This window comes from Bos grunniens, chromosome 8 (assembly GCF_055505025.1).
Source record: "Bos grunniens cultivar Pamir isolate PY7600 chromosome 8, Bosgru_T2T1.0, whole genome shotgun sequence".
In the NCBI taxonomy this organism is placed as follows: Eukaryota; Metazoa; Chordata; class Mammalia; order Artiodactyla; family Bovidae; genus Bos; species Bos grunniens.
Window position 1 is genome coordinate 93,801,740 of NC_141172.1, and position 17,965 is coordinate 93,819,704.

A 17,965-nucleotide genomic window follows, 5' to 3' on the forward strand; every position below is an offset into this window, starting at 1 on the left:
GAGATGGTTGGATGGCATTACCGACACAATGGACATGGGTTTGGGTGGACTCTGGGAGTTGGTGATGGATAGGAAGGCCTGGCGTGCTGTGGTTCATGGGGTTGCAAAAAGTCGGACATGACTGAGTGACTGAACTGAACTCAAAAGTAGACATGAATTTATAAAACAGAAACAGTCTTACCGGCTTAGAGAATGAACTTACTATTACCAAGGGAGAAGGAAGGAGGGGGCGGAATAGATAGGGAGTTTGTGATGGACATGTACACACTGCTGTATATGAAATGAATAACTAGCAAAGATATACTGTATAGCAAGGGAACTCTGCTCAGTGTTACTAACAACTTATATGGGAGAAGAATTTGAAGATTAATAGATACATAAACATATTACTGAATCACTTTGCTGTAAACTTAAAACTAACACAACATTTTTTATCAATTACACTCTAAAATAAAATAAGTTGACTGACAGGTGGTCTTTCAGAAGTAGCAAGAAAGAATTTTATTATAAGTATAGTAAATAAGTTATCTGTATTTCATAGAAGAGAAAATCAAACTAGCATGTTTAAAAAATAGCCTAAGTTCACTCAGCTTGTGCAGACAAAAATCAAATTGGAATTCTATACTCCAAATCACAAGTGTTCTGTTCTTTTCCCTTTACTTCAACTCTGACCAATTGTAGAAAAATGAAGGCAATCATTTTATAGATATCTGTTGCAAACTTCTGCATAGACCATATCATCCACACCTAGGGCTCAACTGGCATCTCTGAGCAAAGGACTTTTTAATATACAGCTTGACTCCTGATTTCTCTCCTGGACTTCACTAATCTCTCTTCACCTGGAAGCCTAATCATCAACACAGTCAGCCAGTCATCCAACTTACATCATTAACTTTATGAAGTCATCATTACCTTTATGAAGTCATCATTCTTAAGCTTCTCCTCTTATTCAATCAATGGCTGCATCAGAGTTCTTCCCTTATACTAGTAGGATCATTGTTGATGACTATCCATACATGAAAGATCCTCAAACCAATACTGTAACCATGAAATTCCCATATTCGCCCTATCTTTTCATCTCATTGCTTTCTAAGTCTTCACTGACTCTATGTACACTGTCTCCATGGTTCTCTAACTCATTTATCCCATTCTCAATTGATTCTCTATACTTTCGAAAGACCAGTCTTTCTAAACCTAACATCTTAGCCTGATCACATCACAAGAGTATGAGAAAATATTCACTGACCTGCTCTTTCTACAGTAAAAAGCCCAGTATGATAAGATTTTTGACAAACAGGCTTCATCAAACCATTTCACCTTCATCTCTTAAATGCATGCTCATATAAGTCCTGAGAGGATCTCTCTCTTCCCTTGCATTTGATAATAAAAATTACTAGCAATTGGTTGCTGGTTTTTATTTTCCCATCTGATTGTCATAGGTTCATAATGTAGACATTGCAGTGTCCATCTTCCAAAGCACAGAGAGGTCACGTTCTTATATGGAAGAAACCATTAGCCTTGACTTCCAATTTCCTTTTTTTATGATATTTAAAAAGAAATAAATAATGGTAACACCATCCTAATATTAAACATATTAAATATGTATTAAATGTATTAAAATAATGTATTAAATATATTAAAATAACCAACTATGAAATACTAGTCACAGGAAAAATTTGGCTTAAAACTCAATATCCAAAAAACTAGGATCACGGCATTTGGTCCCATCAATTCATGGCAAGTAGATGGGGAAAAACTGGAAACTGACAGATTTTATTTTCTTCTGCTCCAAAATCACAATGGATAGTGCCTGTAGCCATGAAATTTAAAGATTCTTACTTCTTGGAAGAAAAGTTATGACAAACCTAGACAGTATATTAAAAATCAGAGAAATTACTTTGCCGACAATGGTCTGTATGGTCAAAGATGTGTTTTTTTTTTTTTTTCCCCCAGTAGTCATGTACAAATATAAGAGTTGGACCATAAAGAAGGGTAAGCATCAAAAAATTGATGCTTTCAAATTGTGATGCTGGAGAAGATTCTTGAGAGTCCCTTGGACAGCAAGGAGACCAAACCAGTCAATCCTAAAGGAAATTAATACTGAATATTCATTGGAAGACCTGACGCTGAAGCTGAAGCTCTAATACTCTCACCACTTAATGTGATGAGCCAGCTCACTGGAAAAACCCTAATGCTGGGAAAGACTGAGGGCAGGAGGAGAAGGGGACGTCAGAGGATGAGATGGTTGGATGGCATCACCAACTCAATGGATGAGTTTGAGCAAATTTCAGGATATAGTGAAGGACAGGGAAGCATGGTGTACTGCAGCCCATGGGGTCTCAAAGTGTCGGATATGACTTAGCAACTGAAAGACAAGTCATAGGCAATAAAATAACAGCAATCCACCATTATCTAGTATGTGTACTATGGAAGTTTATTAAAATCAGGCAGACCAACCAACAATACTAACACCTATACTCATGATTCCTCCATTCTTTCACCTTTATATTATTGCTCCAATAGTCATAAATCATTGCTTTCAAGTATTATTATCAGATAATTATTGATCTGCCCATTGACTCCAATCTAACTACCTGAGGTTGTTGCTCTTTGGACAAACTAGAAAAATCTTTGTTATAATTTGCTAACATGTCCTAAAATTAATCCCAGTACATCTTCTATCTCTTTCTTCTATACTAATTGGCAGTCCTCAAATTGAACCAAGACAAAAAAAAAAAAAAAAAACCTACAGATATTATTAATGATTCCATGACAAAAAAAAAAAATACGTTCTGTACATTTAGCTACCTGCTCCAAAGAGGAATTACAAATGCTATGAAAATTTCTAAGTATACATTTTAGTTCTTTGTATATTGTGGTTTATATAATAAGATATTTCACATACTTCAATATTTTACACCCATTTAATAGGCTTTCATTATTGTAACATCTATAGCACAGATTTCATGTCCTTTTTTTTTTTTTTTTCTAAGTGCTAATGAGTCCATTTATACCATTGGATTTAAGGAACCAGGTGTCTGGAATAACAGGATTAAGCAGAGTACTAATACTTTTTGAATATTCATTGGAAGAACTGATGTTGAAGCTGAAGCTCCAATACTTTGGCCACCTGATGCGAAGAGTAGACTCATTAGAAAAGACCCTGATGCTGGGAAAGATTGAAGGCAGGAGGAGAAGGGAACGACAGAGGATGAGATGGTTGGATGGCATCACTGACTCAATGGACATGAGTTTGAGCAAGCTCAGGAGATAGTGAAGGACAGGGGAGCCTGGTGTGCAGCAGTCCATAGGGTCACAAGACTCAGACACTAGTGGACAACTGAACAACAATAGCAACAACTAGTAGTTTCACTGAAACACCTTTTATCTTCTTGTGAATTTACCAAAAAAAAAAAAAGTCAGCATCTGAAGACTAACAACATGCCACTAAACTCTCTGATATTTTTTTTTCTTGACTGGAACTCATCCACTCTACTTCTATTCAGGATATATTTCTGCAGATATTTTATATCTGTATATAGATGTTCACATTACACACACACAACATATCTGCATACAGAAACACATTCACACATTTAAAACACAGCCACACATTTAGAGAATATGTAATTACTTCTATTCCATTTAGTTATGTTAAAAAAGAGTTCATACTAATTCGCTAATGCTGCCATAACAAAACATCAGGGACTAGGTGGCTTAAACAACAGAAATTTATCAGGTCATAGTTTTGGAAGCTAGAAGTCCATCATTAGGATGTTAGCAGGTTTAAAGTCTTCTGAGGCCTCTGCTTGGCTTCTAGAGCATCACCTTCTCACTATGTGCATTCAAATTTTCTTTTCTTATAATGACACAAATCAGATTGTATACGGGCCTACAATAACAGCCTCGTTTCAATTTAACCACATTTTAAAGGTCATATCTTCAAATATAGATGCATTCTGAGGTACTAGGTATGTGTGGGAGTAGGGGATGGGGGGCTAGGCCTTTGGCATTAGAGTTTTGAAAGGACACAATTCAGCATTACACAGAGGCTAATAATAAATTAGCTAAAAATCTAGTAATTACATTCGCATATTGTTGTTATATCAGTTGTTGTTGTTCAGTTGCTCAGTCGTGTTCAACTCTTTGCAACCGCATGAACTGCAGCACACTATTGAGTAATGCCATCCATTGAGTCAGTGTTGCCATCCAACCATCTCATCCGTTGTCATCCCCTTCTCCTTCTGCCTTCAATCTTTCCCTGCATCAGGGTCTTTCCTAATGAGTTGGCTCTTCTCATCGGGTGGCCAAAGTATTGGAGCTTCAGCTTCAGCATCAGCCCTTCCAATGAATATTCAGGATTATTGGTTTGATCTCCTTGCAGTCCAAGAGACTCTCAAGAGTCTTCTCTACACCACAGTTCAAAAGCATCAAGTATTCAGTGCTCAGCCTTCTTTATATCCAACTCTTCACGTCCATTTGTATATTACATGTACCTAATTTTGAATACTCACCAATATACAAATTTAATTTTTAAGTTATATTTACACTGAAGTAGCACTTCACACTGATCAGAATGGTCATCATCAGTATGTCTACAAATAATAAATGCTGGAGAAGGTGTGGAGAAAAGTGAACTCTCCTATATTGTTTGTGAGGAGGCAGATTGGTACAACCACAATGGAGACCAGTATGGAAGTTCTTTAAAAAACTAATGATAGAGTTGCCATAGAATACTGAAATCTACTCCTGGGCATATATACAGAGAAATTGCTAATTCAAAAAGATACAGGCACCCCAATGTTCATAACAGCAGTATTTGCAATAGGCAAGACATGGAAGCAACCTAAGTGTCCACTGACATATGAATGAATAAAGAAGACATGGAATACATATACAGTGTAATGTTACTCAACTATAAAAAGGATAAAACAATGTCATTTGCAGCAACATGGTTGGACCTAGAAATAATTCTATTAAGTGAAGTAAATTAGAGACAGACAAATAGACGATACCATCAATTTGTGGAGTCTACAAAAAATGATAAAAATGAGTTTATTTACAAAATAGACTCACAGATATGGAAAACAAGCTTATCATTACCAAAAAAGAAAGGAGGATGATGGATAAATTGAGAATTTGAGACTAATTGATTGCTGTTGTTGTTTAGTTACTAAGTTGTGTCTGACTGTTTTGCAGCCCCATAGACTATATAGCCCCCCAGGCTCCTCTGTCTGTAGGATTTCCATGGCAATAATACTGGAGTGAGTTGCCATTTCCTTTTCTAGGGGATCTTCTCAACCCAGTGATAGAACCTGTGCCTCCTGCATTGTCAGGCAAATTCTTCACCACTGAGCCACCAGAGAAGCCTGAGGTTAATAGATACCCAATTACCTAATACTACATACAAAATAGATAAATAACAAGAACCTACTATAAAAATGGGGAAATATATTCAATATCTTATCATAACCTACTTTGGAAAAGAATCTGACGAAGAATACATGCACACACATAACTGAATTATTTTGTTATAGACTTGAAACAATATTAATCAATATATTTCAATTTTTAAAAATTTTAGAAATAAATAAAAATAACACTAAAAAACAAAAATAATTATATTTAACCCTATAACCTCAGATAAAAATTAAAATTTGTCATCATGAGACTATTTTTTAAGATCAGATAAATTTATGTATGATAATTGATATTACTTAGACTTTCAGTGATTAGTCAAAGAAGAGACTTAGAAAATTGCACATCACATTTAAAAATGAGTGTCTACCCCAACTATCTCCTGATATATAGATAGAGCACTAAATATCCCTTAATATTTACAGATATTATGTGCTACTAGAGACTGAAAGAGCCCAAAGAGAGTTCCTAACCAGCAATTTTTTCACAGCCACTTTCAGTTCTCTGTTCCGTAAACTATAAATGATAGGATTCAACATGGGGGTTAAGCCAGCATATACCAAGGCTATAAATTTATCTATTTCCTGTGAATCCATAGTTGAAGGCTCAGGTACATGGAGAGAGCTGTCCCATAGAATAAAACCACTACACCAGGTGGGCTGCACATGTTGAAAAAGCTTTGCTTCGACCATCCAATGAGCTGATTCTTAGGACGCTAGAGAGGATGGATGAATAAGAAATACAAATGAGGAGCATTGGCATAGGAAGAAGTACACTGATCACCAGCATGATTAACTGCACCTTGGAAGTGTCTACACAAGCCAGTTTCAGGACGGCCAGAATCTCACAAGTGAAATGATTGATGACACCACTTCCACACAGTGACAGCTGCAACAAAGACACAGTTTCCACCAGGGCAGTGAAGGAGCCTGTCACCCACGAGCCAACTGCAATCCGAACACAAATCTTCTTGTTCATGATGATGGAGTATCTCAGGGGGTTGCAGATGGCTACATATCGGTCATACGCCATCACAGACATGAGCACACACTCAGTGGAGCCCATGGCCAGAGAGAAGTACATCTGAGCAGCACACGCTGAGAATGAGATGGTGTTTCTCCCTGAAATAAAATTTGCCCAGAATTGGAGTCAGGGCAGAAGTATACCAGATGTCCAGACATGACAGGTTGCTGAGAAAGAAGTACATGGGTGTGTGTAGGTGAGAATCCAGGACAGTAACCGAGATCAGAATAATATTACCCAGTAAGGTGATCAAGTACATCAGTAAGCACAACACAAATATGGTGATTTCAACTTTGGGATAGTGAGTAAATCCCAGAAAAATAAAATTAGAAATGACTGTTGCATTTGTCTTGTCCATTTTATTCTTCTTTGTTCATCTGTAATAGTGAATAAAAGTATACATGGTGTATATTTAAAATTTACACTCTACCAACTTTCAAGGAGTTTTTGTTAGAGGAACTTTAAAGGGAGCATTGCCTTCCAATATTACTAGCAATATTCACTCATTCATCCGACATTTACTGAATACACTCTAAGGCAATGAGAATCTAGAGTGAGGTTATATAAGTCTTCTCTCAGGCAAATCAAAATCAAATAAAAGACACATTCAAGTAAATTAAAAGTTATAATAACATGATATACATATGCCCCAAGATACTAGGCAAACACAGAGATAAATGCTAACCTATGTCAGGGGTATTACTTTGTAAGATATTTTGAGATTTGTTTTAATCAAAATATGAACTGGCTTCAGTCAAGTTAAAGATCAGAAGTAGTTTCTGGGCAAAGAAACAGTTTTTTTTGTGGTTGTAAAAGTTGAAACAGGAAAGGTTTTAGTTGCACCCCAAAAAGTTTCAAATTATGTGGAAAAAAAAACCAGATGGAAATGCCACACACTAAGGAATATAAACAGGAGATCAACAAGAGTCCACTCACTCTAACACTATGTGATATCTGTCTTCAAGAAGGCATTTTTGACTATGGAATAATCTTGAACCCATCCTTTATTACAAAGGCAAGCAATTCATAATGTAAAGCTAATTATTTACAATATATCTCACAACTGATCACATATGGAAGTATGTTTGAAAACCACTGTCTTTCAAAATAGAGTTCAAACAAATTCAGTCACAAATTACACAAGCCTCACATTCTCATCATTGTCTAATTCTCTGATCTCATCTTCCAACTCTACTTCTACCTTCTGGTCTAAAACAACCACTCTGTGGGACCACATTCTTAGCATGCAAATTTATTTTTTATATATTTTAATATGCAATTATCTACCTGAAGTACCTTTCCTTCCCGGCTCTAATCTTAACTTTCTTGAATATTTCAATTAGTTATCAAAACTGTATGCCATAAACCATAAGTACAGCTTCATTCTTTGTACACGGTTACGTTGTTCAAGTATATCACACTGACTATACCCAGATATGCACATCCCTATTGCCGCTGCAGTGGACGCTGAGCTTGTGAAGAGATTGTTCCTCACAATACTAGCAAAGTAATGTCATGTTTAAGATTTTTAATTACACATGGCTGCTTGAACATGGCAAGTTTTTGATATGTGTTAAGATAAATGCATTTTCACTTTGGTTCTCTGTGTCAACATAAAAGCCTGAAGACCTCTGAACTTGTTATATACATCTGCAAATTTCTCTGATCATTTCTCTGATCTCAAAGAAACCAGTTGAATCAAGAAACAAAATGATTAGCTCTTAGTTTTGAGTATTTGATATACAATGAGATGTGAAAAAGACAATGATCACTTGTGCTCTTAGACAAGGAAGAAATACTTTCCAAAAGGTCATCTTCTGTAAGGATTAGAGCACTGTCCTCAGAGTGTGAGATTTTAAGCTCTGAAATCAACCATGCTATTTACTGGCATGCAAAATTTAGCAAATCACTTGACCTCTTTGAAACCTGATTTTACCGGCTCTCTGGTGGCTCAGCAGTAAAGAATCTGCAACAGATGCAAAAGACACAAGTTTGATTCATGGGAGAAGAAGAAAGCCTGGAGGAGTGTATGGCAACTCCCACCAGTATGCTTGTCAAGAAAATGCCATGGACAGAGGAGCCTCATGGGCTACAATCCATGGGGTCACAAAGAGTTGGACACAACTGAAGGGTAATAGCTTCTATCTTGTGCAGATTAAATGATTTAGATTAACTTGCTTTAAATTCTCCCTCCATAACCCCAAAACCATGATCGCTTTAATGTTTCACAGGATCACAATAGTGGTTTATGATTTCATGTTCTCCCTGCTTTCCTGAAGCATAATTGCCTCTGTGCTGCTACAGTGCTAGCCCACATTGACTCAGATTTTTAAAACATAGCAAATTTTTCAAAATTTATTAAAATTTCAACCTCCAAGCCATGTATGAAAATGAAACACTTTACCAATTATTTCCAGAAAGGCAAAAGTTAGGCATGCCTGGTCTCTAACATCCCCTTTGATCAGCAAATACCTCCACTCCACTGAGGGTTTCTACATTGGGTTTTCCCCACCCAGCACTCAGTTTTCTTTTTCTGGCTCTGGGCCCTCATGTTCCTTCTCCCTTCACCTGCTCTTCTGTCTACTTTTAGAAACAAAACAATGAAGTCTTCACCTTTTCTCATCCAGATGGAGTCCCACTCATTCCCTCATTCTTATCTGAGATCTTTGTCAGGGTCTCACCTACTCCAAGTCATTTTATATTTTCTCTTTCTCTAAAATGATTTCTGATTACAATGTTAAGATAATTAAACTTGTTTCAACAAATTCCTCTCTTTCTTTCTAAATGTCAGAGCCAGAATAGACTCCAAACTCCTAACCCAACCTTCTCATTTTAAAATTGACACATAATTCAGGGAACTATAATATATGTAAATCCTATAATAAACCATAATGAAAAAGAATATATGGATATATTTGACTGAATCACTTTGCCATACACTAGACACTGACATATATTGCAAATCAACTATATATCAATAAAAAATTTTAAATGCAAAAAAATAGATGACATATACTTGAGGGAGTTCAATGACTTGTCTAGGCAAATGAGAAACTCTGGAACACACATAGTCAAAAGTTTTATCCCACCTTCAAAACTCATTTCTTCATCTCAATATTTTTCCTACTAACTAGTGTTTCTTCTTAAAGTAAATATCTTTATTCTGGTTTCCTGGCAGAGCTAAGACATAGCTAAGGCATAGCTAATAAAAAAGCTAATAAATTTTGTAAATCTGAGATTACAGAAGGAGATGGCTAATGTCTGTTCCCATTTACCTCAGCACATGAAATGCACATCTTCACTTTTGGTTAGAGTGTGCTTCAATATTTAAAAGTGATCTTCAACAAAGTCATTCTTGAGACTCTAGTGTAGTGCTCCAAAGAGTAAAGGAGTCTAAAATTGCAATTTTGATAGTATTCTATGAAAACTATATTAAAGTGGGTTGTGCAGAGGTATTTTTACTCAGAAGATTATACTAGAAAAGGACATTGATGTTCCTAGTTTGCAAAAAATCAACCCAAATCTTGCCTGACTCACTGTGTCACATACACAGCTCATGTTAATTAAAAACTGTTTAATAATTTCTTAAGAGAAATAATGATATGAAGATTTGTTCTGCCCAAATCACCCCCTATGATTTTCTCCAAAAATCTTCCAAAGGGCAATCCCTAGAACTTCAGTTCTAAAGTCTCCTACTGCTTTTATGGACCTTCCAACTCCATTAATAATTTAAATTTGTTATTCTGAAAACTAAAGAAGTTAAGAAAGTTTCCATTTCTCCTTGGGGGTGAAATTCTCCAAGTTCAATTAAGAAATTTAGGGCAAAAAAAAAAAACAATAGTAAAATTTTTGTAATTATTTCAGGCACTTGGCTAAGTAAAAGGCCTGATTCTTGAGAAATATCTGTGCAAACAGAACTAGAGGGCACTATTTGCCTATTCCATCCCTCTGCAGATGGCCCTTGAACTATATAGCAAACATTCCAATTAATAGAACTGTAGAGATGCCATCCCAAGTAGCCTCTGAGCTTGTAATGTGACCCATTCATTTTCAGCAATCTCTACAATTATCTCAGTTATCAGAGTAATAGAAGATAAAACATTCTTATTCCACTTTTAAATGGCCACAAGGTGAGATTTGGGCTCTAGATTATTTTCTTGTTTTGCTCTACTTCTCTATTTGCTCTACTTGCTTCTACTTCTTTGTGGGAAAATGTCTGTTATTTACTTTGACTATATTTAGTTTTATTATTGGTTTTCTAAAATTTTACAAAGAGATTCTTAAGTGTGGCTTTCTTTTTATTTACCCTTCTTAACATTATAGATCTTCTTGAGTTTAAGGCTTGATGTCTTTCATAAGTTTGAAAAAATCATTCAGTATTAGCCAATTTCTTTTCTACCCCATTTCCCCTTTTTCCTCTCCCCCTGAGTGTTCAGCTATATGTACTAGTCTTTTCCAACATGACCCATATAAGCTCTTACAGTCCTTTCTGTATTTTCCATTCTTTTTTTCTCTATACATCAGTCTGGATATTTCTACTGATTAATCTTTCAATTTGCTAAGCCTTTCTTCAATTGTGTCTAAGTTGTGGTAAATCCATCTCTAGTTTCTCATTCTGGCTGTATTTTTCAGGTCCATAATATCTACTTGACCTTTTAATATAACATTGAATGCTCTAGTGAACTCATCATCTTGTAATGTATGTAAAGGTACATGTTAACACTGGTTATTTTCAAATACGTCTGGTAACTTCTATATTTGGATCATCCTGAGAGATTTTCAATCATCTGTTTTCATCTTTTGATTTTATATCTTACCAGTTATCATACATAAAATACATATAATCTCTGGATGATGTTTTATTTATACAAAGAGAATTTCCTTTATCCTTTGATATAAGCCTAGATTGAGAAAGACTGCTTTAATCCAAAGAGTCACTGAGACAAGGTAGAGATGGATTTCAGATTTTGTAGAACTTGGCCAAAAATCTGTTTCATCTCCTATTTTAGATTTATCCCTCTAGCTTCCAAACTGAGAACCTGGAGTTTGTACAAGGGAGATTTCCCTTTCAAGAGTCAATGGACTTCAATTTTTATCTCATACCCACTGTGGGACTGATAAAACCTAACTTAACATATTTAACCTCCTTTTGCTCAATTTCTAGCACTCTTACTCTGGGCAGCTTAAAAATTAGCAAGTGTTTCATGTGGTAAATGAATTGTACCTGTTGAGATCATTTAACTTCCTTAATTCAGAAACTTGGCATCCCTTCAGTTCAGAATAGAATGTCTTGGTAGGTTTAACTCTCTCTCTATAACCTTAGCTCCTCATATCCTGACTCATTCAGAAGCAATCTAATTTGTTAAAAAAAATTATGCTTCTCTATGTTTGTCATAACTTTTCTTCCAAGGAGCAGGCACCTTTTAATTTCATGGCTGCAGTCACCATCTGCAATGATTTTGGAGCCTAAGAAAATGAAATCTATCACTGTTTCTACTTTTTTCCCATCTCTTTGCCATGAAGTGATGGGACCAGATGCCATGATCTTCATTTTTGAATACTGAGTTTTAAGCCAGCTTTTTCACTCTCCTCTTTCAACTTCATCAGGAAGCTCTTTAGTTTCTCTTTGCTTTCTGCCATTACAGTGGTAACATCTGCATATCTAAGGTTGTTGATATTTCTACCAGCAATCTTGCTTCCAGCTTTTGATTCATCCAGCCCAGCATTTAACATGATGTACTCTGCATATCCATCCCCATGGAAAAGAAATGCAGAAAAGCAAAATGGCTGTCTGGGGAGGCCTTACAAATAGCTGTGAAAAGAAGAGAAGTGAAAAGCAAAGGAGAAAAGGGAAAATATAAGCATCTGAATGCAGAGTTTCAAAGAATAGCAAGAAGAGATAAGAAAGCCTTCCTCAGTGATCAATGCAAAGAAATAGAGGGAAACAACAGAATGGAAAGACTAGAGATCTCTTCAAGAAAATTAGAGCTACCAAGGGAATATTTCATGCAAAGATGGGCTCGATAAAGGACAGAAATGGTATGCACCTAACAGAAGCAGAAGATATTAAGAAGAGGTGGCAAGAATACACAGAAGAACTGTACAAAAAAGATCTTCATGACCCAGATAATCACAATGGTGTGATCACTGACCTAGAACCAGACATCCTGGAATGTGAAGTTAAGTGGGCCTTAGAAAACATCACTATGAACAAAGCTAGTGGAGGTGATGGAATTCCAGTTGAGCTACTCCAAATCCTGAAAGATGATGCTGTGAAAGTGCTGCACTCAATATGCCAGCAAATTGGAAAATTCAGCAGTGGCCACAGGACTGGAAAAGGTCAATTTTCATTCCAATCCCAAAGGAAGGCAATGCCAAAGAATGCTCAAACTATCGCACAATTGCACTCATCTCACATGCTAGTAAAGTAATGCTCAAAATTCTCCAAGCCAGGCTTCAGCAATACATGAACCATGAACTTCCTGATGTTCAAGCTGGTTTTAGAAAAGGCAGAGGAACCAGAGATCAAATTGCCAACATTCGCTGGATCATGGAAAAAGCAAGAGAGTTCCAGAAAAACATCTATTTCTGCTTTATTGACTATGCCAAAGCCTTTGACTGTGTGGATCACGATAAACTGTGGAAAATTCTGAAAGAGATGGGAATACCAGACCACCTGACCTATATGCAGGTCAGGAAGTAACAGTTAGAACTGGACATGGAACAACAGACTGGTTCCAAATAGGAAAAGGAGTACGTCAAGGCTGTATATTGTCACCCTGCTTATTTAACTTCTATGCAGAGTACATCATGAGAAACACTGGACTGGAAGAAACACAAGCTGGAATCAAGATTGCCAGGAGAAAGATCAATAACCTCAGATATGCAGATGACACCACCCTTATGGCAGAAAGTGAAGAGGAACTAAAAAGCCTCTTGATGAAAGTGAAAGTGGAGAGTGAAAAAGTTGGCTTAAAGCTCAACATTCAGAAACTATTTTCATGGCATCCGGTCCCATCACTTCATAGGAAATACATGGGGAAACAGTGGAAACAGTGTCAGACATTATTTTTGGGGGCTCCAAAATCACTGCAGATGGCGACTGCAGCCATGAAATTAAAAGACGCTTACTCCTTGGAAGGAAAGTTATGACCACCCTAGATAGCATATACAAAAGCAGAGACATTACTTTGCCAACAAAGGTCCAACTAGTCAAGGCTATGATTTTTCCTGTGGTCATGTATGGATGTGAGAGTTGGACTGTGAAGAAGGCTGAGCGCGGAAGAATTGATGCTTTTGAACTGTGGTGTTGGAGAAGACTCTTGAGAGTCCCTTGGACTGCAAGGAGATCCAACCAGTCCATTCTGAAGGAGATCAGCCCTGAAATCTGAAGGATTTCTTTGGAGGGAATGATGCTGACACTGAAACTCCAGTACTTTGGCCACCTCATGTGAAGAGTTGACTCATTGGAAAAGACTCTGATGCTGGGAGGGATTCAGGGCAGGAGGAGAAGAGGACGCCAGAGGATGAAATTTTTGGATGGCATCACTGACTCGATGGACTTGAGTCTGAGTGAACTCTGAGAGTTTGCGATGGACAGGGAGGCGTGGTGTGCTGCGATTTATGGGGTCGGAAAGAGTCGGACACGACTGAGCAACTGAACTGAACTTATTTAAACTCTGCATATGAGTTAAATAAGCAGGATGACAATATACAGTCTTTGCTATTGCAAATAGTCCCACTATGTACATTGGGGTGCACATATCTTTTTTAATTAGTGTTTTCTGGATGTATATCCAGGAGTAGAATTGCTAGGTCATATAGTAGTTCTATTTTTAGTTTTTTGAGAAATTTCCATATTGTCTTCCACAGTTGCTACACAAATTTATATTCCCACTAACAATGTACAAGGGTTCCCTTTTCTCTACATTCTCATCAACATTTGTTATTTATCTTCTTTTTGATGGTAGCCATTCTGACATGTGGGAGGTGATATCTCATTATGATTTTGATTTGAATTTCCCTCATAATTACCTATGTTGAGTATCTCTTCATGTACCTGTTGGCCATCTGCATTTCCTCTCTTAAAGAATATCTATTCAGTTCTTCTGCTCATTTTTAAATTAGGTTGTTTTATTTTTAGAGGTTGAGCTGTATGATTCATTTATATATATTGGATGTTAATCCTTTATCAGTCATATGATTTACAAATATCTTCCCCTATTCACTAAGTGGTCTTTTCATTTTGCTGATGGTTTCCTTTACCATGCACTAGCCTTTACATTTAAGTAGGCTCCTTTTTTAAATTTCTGCTTTTATTTCCTTTACTTTAAGATACACATCCAAAAAAATTATTGCTGCAATTTATGTCAAAGAGTGTTCTGCCTATGTTTTCCTCTAGGATTTTTGTGGTATCTGGCCTTAAACTTAGATAAAAGATTTGCCTTTTGCAGCAATATGGATGGTCTCAGAGGGCATTATGCTAAGTGAAACAAGTCAGACCAAGAAAGAAAAGTGATATGATATTACTTATACATAGAACCTAAAAAATACAACAAACTAGTGAATGTAACAGAAAAGAAGAAGACTCACAGATCTAGATCTTCCCTCTACCTTGATGTTGGGAAAGACTGAGGATGGAAGGAAAATGGGGTGACAGATGATGAGATGGTTGGATGGAATCACCAGCTCAGTGGACATGAGTTTGATCAAACTCCAGGAGATAGTGAAGGACAAGGAAGCCTGACATGCTGCAGTTCATGCGGTCACAAACAGTTGGATGTGACTTCTCAACTGAACAACAAATAGAACAAATGAGGGCTTACCAGTGGTATTAAGTGGGGTAGGATATATGGGCAGGGAAGTGGGAGATAGAAACTACTGAGTATAACATAGGCTAGAAATATGTATTTACAACATGGAAAATATAGCCAATATTTAGTAATAACTAAATATTATATAACCTTTTGAATTGTATTTTTAAATATTTTAATTATTTTTTAAAGTGATTTTCTGATGAAAAACTAACATTTTCAGTGGGAAAACAAAGTTTCTTTGTTTTGGACTCATATTTTTTACTTGTTATTTAATGCTTACATATCATTTTAGATGAGTTGGTTATCAGTCCCTCTATAATGAAGAAAATAACACTTTTTAAATAAACTGATGATACAGTATTACTATCCTAATGAGGAGCTGCCAGAAATAATGTCTATTCTAGTGAATTACTGCCTGAATGTTCATAGATCCATACAAAGTTACTATTATGGATAGGCATTACATAATTTTCAGTGACAACTCAAAATCTAACTTGTAGCATGTTTTCCTAGTGGACTATCTCCAAATTTGATGAACGACCTTCCCAATTAACTTGAAGAGTCCCTGGGAGTATCTCACATGTGGTGAATATATGTCCACCTCTTCCCCCTCAGAATACTGCTATCACACTGTTATGATCTGCTAATCCTATCACTCCCCTGGAATCTGATTCTTCAGTTCAATTCATTTCAGTTCAGTTGCTCAGTGTGTCCGACTCTTTGTGACCCCATGAATCACAGCACGCCAGGCCTCCCTGTCCATCACCAACTCCCGGAGTTCACTCAGACTCACGTCCATCGAGTCAGTGATGCCATCCAGCCATCTCATCCTCTGTCGTCCCCTTTTCCTCCTGCCCCCAATCCCTCCCAGCATCAGAGTCTTTTCCAATGAGTCAACTCTTCCTCAAATTTTCACTTAGAAAGAAGTCCAGAGCCAGCTATAGCTCAGGGAACAAAGGCAAAATAATCCACACATGGCATAAAACAAACTGGAAAAAGAACCACATCAACATTGATGACACTGAAGAACAGGCTCAAATGACTAGCAATGAAGCCTAAATAGTGATCAGGAATAAGAAATGATTAGCCACAACCAGAAGTTTCTAAAAACAACTATTCCCTCACACTTCTGTATTCTATCTCCCTCTGAATGGCACATTTTTTGTCCTAATAAAGTCGAATAAAATTCAAAAATTGCTAGCCTCTGTTCCCAAAGAAAGACCAATCTTCCATATGGTGTTTCCACTTTCTGGAAGGGTGCATAATGACCAACATTGAATCCAACTATGGAGAAAACCTGAAAACCAGGGAAAAAACCGTGATCTCATTTAAAAAAAAAAAAAAAAAATCTTTGGGGGCAGCTTCTTATTGACCATCATGATGAAAGAAGTAAATGTAAAAGAATAACAAAAAATAATATATATATAAACTTTTCAGAAAAGAAACTCACAAGAACTCATTTTATTCCCTGTACAGATTCAGAAAGCACACCATTCCAAGAGGAAGTCAGTTAGGTCTTTTTTTTTTTCCTTTTTTTTTAGTTATATGTAGAATCTGGGAATGATTAACTGATGGTTATCTCAAATTTCTTAAAGAACATACTCAAAAAATTACTAATAGAGTTAAAACAACGTTTCAAGGAGATAGAGATAGAAATAGAAAGGACTCAAGAGAAATGGACTCAATTTCTCTCTTTGTGTTATGGTAGTCTGTATAATGTTCCTCACTGCCTCATTTGTGAAATATAAGGGGAGAAATTTATGCCTTCCTTATAGTGAAAATAAATACAAGATTAAAAAAAATTAAAGGATAAGATAGAAAAACAAGAAGACTTTAAAATCTAAATAAAAATTAAGTATTATGGGATTTTTGTTAGCATTAGAAAGCTAAAGCAATCAAAGAGAAATAAAACCAAGTTACTTAGTCCTCAATTTTTTTTTTAATTCTAAAATAAACATAATCAAACTAAATAAAATTTAAAATTCAGAGGCTAATATGATAGCAGTTACAGAGAAAAGAGATATAATTTTAAAATAAACATTAAAGTCTAAGATGAAAATCTGAAGTGTGCAACTCAGATCAAGAAGAAATAGGGACTTCCTTTATGGTCCAATGGGGGGGAATCTGACTTGCAGTGAAAGGGACATGGGTTCGATCTCTGGTTGGAGAACTAAAATCCCACATACCTGGGACAACCAAGCCCAGTAAGCCTGAGTGCTACAACTATTGAGACCGTGAGCTCTGGAGTCCACATGCCATAACTAGAAAGTTCATGTGCTGCAATATCCCACATGCTGCAACTAAGATCCAACAGAGCCAAATAAATAAATATTTTAAATAAAAGGAAGAAATAAAATGACAAAGGGGATTTTTTTCAAGATTGAAGATTACAAACAGAGGAAAGAAATATAAACCCCAGATAAAAATCAAATGTAAAAACCATCTAAAAGATAGATTCACATTTCTTAATAACAGATTCCTCTTGGATTGGCAGTACATTAAATATTTCATGGATAGAGAGCCTATAGAACAGAGAAAAATATATAGCTCTATTTTTAACAGTGGGTAATTTGACTCAGAAGTTATTTATATTTACAGCTTTAAATATCAGTTATTTGGTTGTAAGACTAAAGCAGTTAGATCCCATGTATCAGAAGGTATATATATTAAAAAAAAAAAACTGCCAAAGTAGATATGTTGAAAGTATA

At 36.2% G+C, this 17,965-nt stretch overlaps 1 pseudogene; it reads right to left on the reverse strand.

Moving 5' to 3' along the window:
- Positions 1-5,846: 5,846 nt before the first annotated feature.
- Positions 5,847-6,799, reverse strand: LOC147367698 (olfactory receptor 13F1-like; annotated as a pseudogene).
- Between the last annotated feature and the right edge of the window lie 11,166 nt (positions 6,800-17,965).